Source organism: Castor canadensis, chromosome 11 (genome assembly GCF_047511655.1).
Source record: "Castor canadensis chromosome 11, mCasCan1.hap1v2, whole genome shotgun sequence".
NCBI lineage: Eukaryota > Metazoa > Chordata > Mammalia > Rodentia > Castoridae > Castor > Castor canadensis.
Genome location: NC_133396.1, coordinates 78,570,091 through 78,577,615, shown reverse-complemented (window position 1 = coordinate 78,577,615; position 7,525 = coordinate 78,570,091). Strand labels below are relative to the sequence as shown.

The 7,525-nt window shown below is 39.2% G+C and overlaps 1 non-coding gene across 1 annotated transcript; it reads right to left on the bottom strand.

The window, feature by feature from the left end:
* Positions 1-2,740: 2,740 nt before the first annotated feature.
* On the bottom strand, positions 2,741-2,844 carry LOC141414276 (U6 spliceosomal RNA). The gene has a single exon (XR_012439338.1). It is a non-coding gene; the product is annotated as a U6 spliceosomal RNA (small nuclear RNA).
* Positions 2,845-7,525: the final 4,681 nt, after the last annotated feature.

The following is a 7,525-nucleotide window of genomic DNA, read 5'->3' as shown; positions in this document are numbered from 1 at the left end:
GTTTTTCTCATCTCTCCATCTGGTATATTACACTTGCACTGTGAAGTGAGATCCCTGCCCCCTGTCATCAAGATACCCCTTTCTGAGGAATGTTGGGAGGTAGTACACTTGTCTCTTCCATAGAAAGGGGCCAGAAAAAGCCGAACATTCTTTACTCCTTCTAATTCCTGTTCTCACTGGTCACCTTTCACGTTTTGGCCTTGTCACATAGAAACTGAAGGTGAAGGTTACATAGATACTGGGATGACCTAAGGGTTTTGTTTTTTTTTAATAAGTCTGCCATGGATGTGTCAGGCACTTTTTAGAATGTGGGATAATTGCCTCTTATAATTATCCTTGGCTTTGGGACTTCAGCTAAAATATAGAAAGAACAAGTAAAACTTCATTCAGCATGTGTTAAATAAGACCTCAAATTTAGTGTGCTTTAATGTCACAAAGACATTTAAATTTGAGGTAATTGTGTGATGTGAGCTGATAGCTCCATTAATTCAGGATGTCCAATTTTTAAGGAATACCTACTTATTTTCACAGCTAAAAGGAAAAATAAAGTAGGTTCTGCAGTTATCATGGTGGAAGTGCATTCTTTTATCTCTCTAGCATTCACTTCCCTTTCTCCCTGGTCTAGGATCTTTTAGCCACAGTGAACATTCATGGATGGGTATGTGACCAAAATGGATCCAATTAGAATGGGCACTGAATGGACAGGAATGTGGAAGGTGTGTGCCTCGTTCTATCCCATGGAAAAAACCAAAGGGGACAGTGAGGCTGAGAGCTGAGAGAGGCCAAGGTGTAGCCATAATGCTCCTGGATCCAACCATGACTGAAACAAAGCCTAAAATTCTACTCACAGGTACTGACCAGTTTCCTCTTCTTTGGCTTTATGCCTTTCAGCACTTGTAAACCTGTAGTCCTCACCATTGCCTGGCCATTTCTTGACTTAATCTGTTGCCTGGAAATTATTTTCAAAGCTGCTATGTTACTGTCATATTTTTTCTACATGGACTTTCTCCAGGAAGTACTTACAACTGAAAGGACTTAATTGCCCATTCTGGGGTTATTCTGACTACTGGGCACAATATAAGAAATATTGCTAATGATTGTTTTGATTCCAGCACTCAGGAAGCTAAGGCAGAAGGGTCATGATTTCAAGGCCAACCTAGGCTACATAGCAAGTTCCAAGCTAGCCTGAGCTACATAGTGAAGACCCTGTCTCAAAAAACAAAAAATAAAATTAACTTAAAATACTATGTTTGGATGGATAATTGTTTTAGTCCATTTTCTGTTGCTATAACTGAATGCTGAGTAATTTATAAAGAATAAAAGTTTATTTGGCTTATAGTTTTGTTTCTGTTTCAGAAACAAAGTGGAGCTGTACCACTTGAGCCACCCACCAGCCTGTTTTTGCTTTTGTTATTTTTCAGGCTGGATCTCTTGGGGTTTTTTTTGTTGTTTTATTTTGTTTAGTGGTACTGGGTTTTGAACTCAGGGCTTCATCCTTGCTAGGCGAGCGCTCTACTACTAGGGCCACTCTGCCAGCCAGAATCTCATGTTTTTTGCCTAGAGCCAACCTTGGGCAAAACCACAATCCTTTTCCTTCTGCCTTCAGAATAGCTGGGATTAAAAGTATGAACTACCATGCCTGACCTTTGACTCATAGTTTTGAAAGCAGGAAAATTCACAATTGGGTGCCACATCTGGTGAAGTTTGCTGGTGGGGATTTTCTGATGGCACTCTGAAGAGTCCCAAAGTGGCTCATGGCATTACACAGAATGTCCTGGTTCAGGTCTCTCCTCCTTTTATAAAGTCATGTCCCACTGGACAGGGCGCCAGTACCTTCCAAAGGTGTCACCTCAAAATTCCATACCCATATCAAGTTTCCATCCTCTTCATATCTTACAATGGCAATTAAATTTCAACATGAGTTTTGGTGGGGACATTCAAACCAAAGCAGTGGTTGCATTTTGATTCTGAATTTTACTGTTCTACGTATGGTAGAAGAAGTTTCCTTACTCATTTTCCGTAACAATCGAAAGTAATAAGGTCACATTATTTTTAATTATCATCTTTGTTAGTCTTCAGAGAAAGCCTATTAATATCATTGCCAGTCTTTCATATTCAAATATGAGTTATAGATATCTAACTTCAGTGGTGGTACTTAAAATATTTTCTTTTTAGGGTCCTAAAATACTTCAGCATTCAAAAGAACACATTCTCCCCAATATGTGAGGTGTTTCTCTAATAAAGAGCTTCACAGAATTTTATAGCTCAGTCAAAGTGGTTTGTGTCTTCGAGAATTCTTAGTAATACTACTTTTGGAAGAATTGATTTTCTGGAAGAAATGAGAAGTTACCATTAATACTGTGATTTAAATATACCTACTAAAGTTCTAGCTTTGTTTTTTTCACAGTTTCAAATTGTGCCTTTATTCACCTTACCTCAGTAAAAATGTACTTACTTTAAAGATACTATAAATGAAGTGATGACCTACCACAGTAGGGTGTAGGTCACCTCTCAGCATCTTTTTTTGCTTGTTTTTTTTTCTTCTTTTTTTTTTTTTTTTTTTGAGACAGGGTCTTGCTATGTAGCCTAAGCTGGCCTGGAACTTGCTATCTTCCTGTATCAGCTTTCCAAGTACTGTAATTACAGACGTGTCATCACACCCAGCAGTATTTGTAGTTTTATTTTCATTTGTTTTAAAATTGTTTAGTTATATTATTGTGTAGTGGGGGTACATTGTGACAAAAATATGGAATTCATGAATTTGAGTGTCATCCTTGCACAGGGGCCATGCTAATCTTCCCTGTATCATTCCAATTTTAGTATTTGTGCTGTAGAAGTGAGCACAGGTATTTGTTTTTTATTTTTTATTTTATTTTATTTTTTGCAGAGGTCAGAAAGAGTTTATTTGTAGAGAATTTAGTTGGAGAAAAGAGAAGAGAAAGACTGCATATTGGGGAATGCAGGGGGACCCGGAAACCGGTGATCCCCAGTATTTGTTTTTTAAAACACTATTTCTTACAGGAATCTTAGTAAGCACACAATAATTACAAGAATGTCAAATGTAGTCATGCATGGTGGAACATGACTGTAAATTCCAGCACTTAGGAGTTTGAGACCAGCCTCTGCTAGATTGCAAGCCCCTACCTTAAAAAACAAAACAAAAACAGCAACAAAAAATGCCAGATGATAATGATATATACAATCAAAACAAAGGAGGCTGATTAAGAATTTACATGATGTAAAAATACACGTATGGAAAGTTAGCAGGTCTATGCCCCTTTGTGTAGCAGTGTGCCATCATCTCCCCTTTGGCGTCCTTCCTAATCTTTGTTTTCTCCTAAAACAAACAAACAAACAAAAAGCCACATGGGCAGGTGTACACAGTGCAGAGAGAAGTGAGAAGTCTGTAGTGATGAGTCAGGGGCCCCTGTGCAGTAACATTGCTTCCGCTCCATTTCAGTAGCAGATACAGGTTTTACATGCACACCTAAACACACAAGGGCAAATTGAGACCTTCTACATGTACAGTCTGGAGTGGCCTAACTGATTTTTCTCTAATGTTCTCAAGAAAATAGTGAGCCCATGATGGTAGGAGGAAACACTGGTAGGCTGGATGTTTTAGTTTGGAATTGGAAAATACTTAACTCTTGATGTTAATAAATAGGGACAACTAAAATACTTTTAAAATATGAGAATATTTTGATAACATCTTAATCACACACTTAACTTGAAATATGGGACATCTATAGCTTTAAACTAAAAAGTAGAAGGGAAGACATCTGGATTATAAAGCTTTGAGTTTTAGTGTTCTGTAGCTCCTACCACTGTCTAAAGAATGAAGTATTACAGCTGCTCATTTATTTTATTTGAGACAGGGTCTCACCATGTAGCTCAGGCTAGCCTCTAATTCATGATTCTCCTGCCTTGGGCCCTGCCCTCAGCCTTCCTGGTGCTGGGACACCCAGGTAAGCTGCTTATTTACTTACCCAAGCAAACACTAGCCAGGTGTGATATTTCATGTTTATAATCCCAGCACTTGGGAGGCTGAGGCAGGAGGATGGAGAATTTGAGGCCAGCCTGGGCTACATAGCAAGTTCTAGCCTGGGCCACATAGTGAGAATTTGTCTTACAAAAAAAAAAAAAAAAAACCCTAAGAACAAAACAGACAAACCCAAAGCAAATGCTAGTTTGAGCTCTAAGATCAAAGAACCAAAACAAGAAATGTTATTCTTTTTCTTTGAGGCCCTTTAAGAAACTAGACCAAAATTAGAAATTATTCAAGGTTCCTGTTGAGCAATGATGTTTTCCTGTGTATGTAACTTGTGAAACAAACCAAATAAGAAATTCCTAACACTGTAAGAGTACTGAATACATTTCTATTAGGAATCGAGAATCCCGAATGGTAGGGTTGTTTTCTCCTTTACCCTGCTTTGTGCTAACCATACACACAAATGCATTTGGGGGTATATGATTGACAACTTATGCTTAAAGGTCATATTAGGCAGATTTCTCTAGTTGAATAGAAACCTATAAAAAGCATGTTTACCAGTGTGATAGCACACAGCTGTAATTCCAGCGTTCAAGAGGCTGAGGCAGAAAGATTACAAGTTCGAGGCCAGCCTGGACCACATGGCAAGATGCTGTCAGAGAAGAAGAAAAAAGATTCTATGACTAGAAAGAGAAAATGCATACCTTTGGGTTTTTGTTTTTGTTTATTCCTCAACAACTCTCTGAATGTCTTTAAGTTACTGCTCAAATTGTAAGTTTCTATTGAAAAAAGGGAATTTAACTCTGGAAAAAAATTTGGAGGCTACTTAAAAAGCTGGACATCGATCTACCATTTGATCCAGCAATACCACTCCTGGGGATATACCCAAAAGACTGTGACAAAGGTCACTCCAGAGGCACCTGCACATCCATGTTTATTGCGGCACTATTCACAATAGCCAAGTTATGGAAACAGCCAAGATGCCCCACCACTGACGAATGGATTAAGAAAATGTGGTATCTATACACAATGGAATTTTATGCAGCCATGAAGAAGAACGAAATGTTATCATTCGCTGGTAAATGGATGGAATTGGAGAACATCATTCTGAGTGACGTTAGCCTGGCTCAAAAGACCAAAAATCATATGTTCTCCCTCATATGTGGACATTAGATCAAGGGCAAACACAACAAGGGGATTGGACTTTGATCACATGATAAAAGCGAGAGCACACAAGGAAGGGGTGAGGATAGATAGGTAAGACACCTAAAAAACTAGCTAGCATTTGTTGCCCTTAACGCAGAGAAACTAAAGCAGATACCTTAAAACCAACTGAGGCCAATAGGAAAAGGGGAACAGGTACTAGAGAAAAGGTTAGATCAAAAAGAATTAACCTAGAAGGTAACACCCGCGCACAGGAAATCAATGTGAGTCAATGCCCTGTATAGCTATCCTTATCTCAACCAGCAAAACCCCTTGTTCCTTCCTATTATTGCTTATACTCTCTCTACAACAAAATTAGAAATAAGGGCAAAATAGTTTCTGCTGGGTATTAGGGGAGAGAGGGAGGGGGCGGAGTGGGTGGTAAGGGAGGGGGTGGGGGCAGGGGGGAGAAATGAACCAAGCCTTGTATGCACATATGAATAATAAAAGAAAAATGAAAAAAAAAAAGAAAAAAGGGAATTAAGATAACTTAAAGAAGAGGCTGGTGGAGCGGCTCAAGTGGTAGAATGCCTGCCTAGCAAGCATGAGACCCTGAGTTCAAACCCCAATTTCACCATGAATAAATAATAAATAAATAACTTAAAGATCTATTTCACTGGTAACCTAGAATGAAGAGTATTTTATTTTTTAACTTGCAAAAGTTGAAGACAAGATGGCTTAGATTCCCAAAGCTGAGTGAATGTGTTTGTTTATTTGGAAGTAAGTTTTTCTGCTTAAAATTTTTGTACAGACAAAAATAACTCCCTGAAACTGCCAGGGAGAAACACTATAGTTTCGATGATCTGTGATTAGATGAACTGATCGATCTCATTTCCCTCCCTTGGTGAGGGTTTAGAAAATTCTAGAATAGGTGGAGGTTTTTTGGGGTTTTTTCTGTTTGTTTGTTTTTGTTTTTTGAGACAGGGTTTCAGGCTGGCCTTGAATTTGAATTCTCCTCCCTTGAAGGAGTGATAGGGTCATAGGTGTGTGCCACCAAAGCCAATGGTAAATTGTTCTTCTGCTCTTACATTAAATTTCATTCCTAATGTCTCCTGAGAGGCATATTCTATCATATGCAGGAGTTCATCTTCTGTCTCACCTTCCTGTACTTCAGAGACTGATGTGGAAACACTCACCAACCTGTGTCCATTTAACCAAAAAGCAGAGGCTTGGTTACCATTTAACTCTCAGTACCTTATAATCATCTTGATAGATTTACTCCTGTGGACCGGATGAGGTGTACGGAACTGGATTTTATTCAAGACAGGAAACTGCTTTTCACCCTCATATTGTACTAGGATGTCACCCTTGGACAAGTAGGGCACCTGCTGTGTTGAAAGGTATCTGAAAGTCTCCCACCGACCATATGATGTGCAAGAGGAGAGTCCCACTGCTCTGGGGGTGTCTTAGCTTTCCTTTACTGTACTAAGTTCCTGAGATAAACCAACTTATAAAGAGGAAAAGGTCACTGTGGCTCATAGTTTTAGAGTCTGCAGTCTGTGATCCATTGGCCCGATCGCTCTGAGCCTGGGGGAAAGTATAGTGCATCATGGCGAGGAGTGCGTGGAGAAGCAGAGCTGTTCATTTCGTGACCAGCAGTTGAAAAAAGAGAAGAGATCCCAGTCCCACGATCCCTCAGCGACTGAAGACTCCCACTTTCCTCTGACTCCTAAAGGTTCCACTGCCTCCCAATAGTGCCACAGGCTGTGACCAACCCTGTAGCACATGTGCTTTTGGAGGACATTCCAGATCTAAGCTATGGCAGAGGTAATGGTGACTCCAGCCAGTTCAACTGGTGACAGCAGCTTCCCTTGTCCCAAGAACTAATTTTAATTTCCTGCTTTTATTTTTAAAGGAAACATTTGTGGAAAGAAATAGCAAAATTTGAGAAGAATTTTTAAATCAAATCCATTTTACATTTATCTAGAGGGAAGAACTTGGAGGCTCCAGATACAATAAAACATTGCATAGGGTCTAGTTTTGGTTTCTACCTTCTAAGAGGAGTGTGGAGAAACCTGAGTATTCCTAGGAAAAACAGGAAAAGATTAAAGGTTAGAAAATAGGATATCTAAAGAAAGATCTGATGGCTCCTTTACTGAAAAAGAAAAATATGACCTCAGAATCTTGTGTCTGCTTGTTTATAACTTCCTTAGAATGTTCATTACATGCTTACTAAGCAGTAGGCGCTGTGGTAAAGTTTTTGTGATGGAGTGAAAGTTAGAAACTGATATCAGTTGTGATAATTGCTATGCTAAAGAGCGCAGGTTCCAAGTGCCGAGAGAATGTGGAAGAAGGGTAAGTGGCCCTATAAGGCTGGTGATCAAAGTAGTTTCC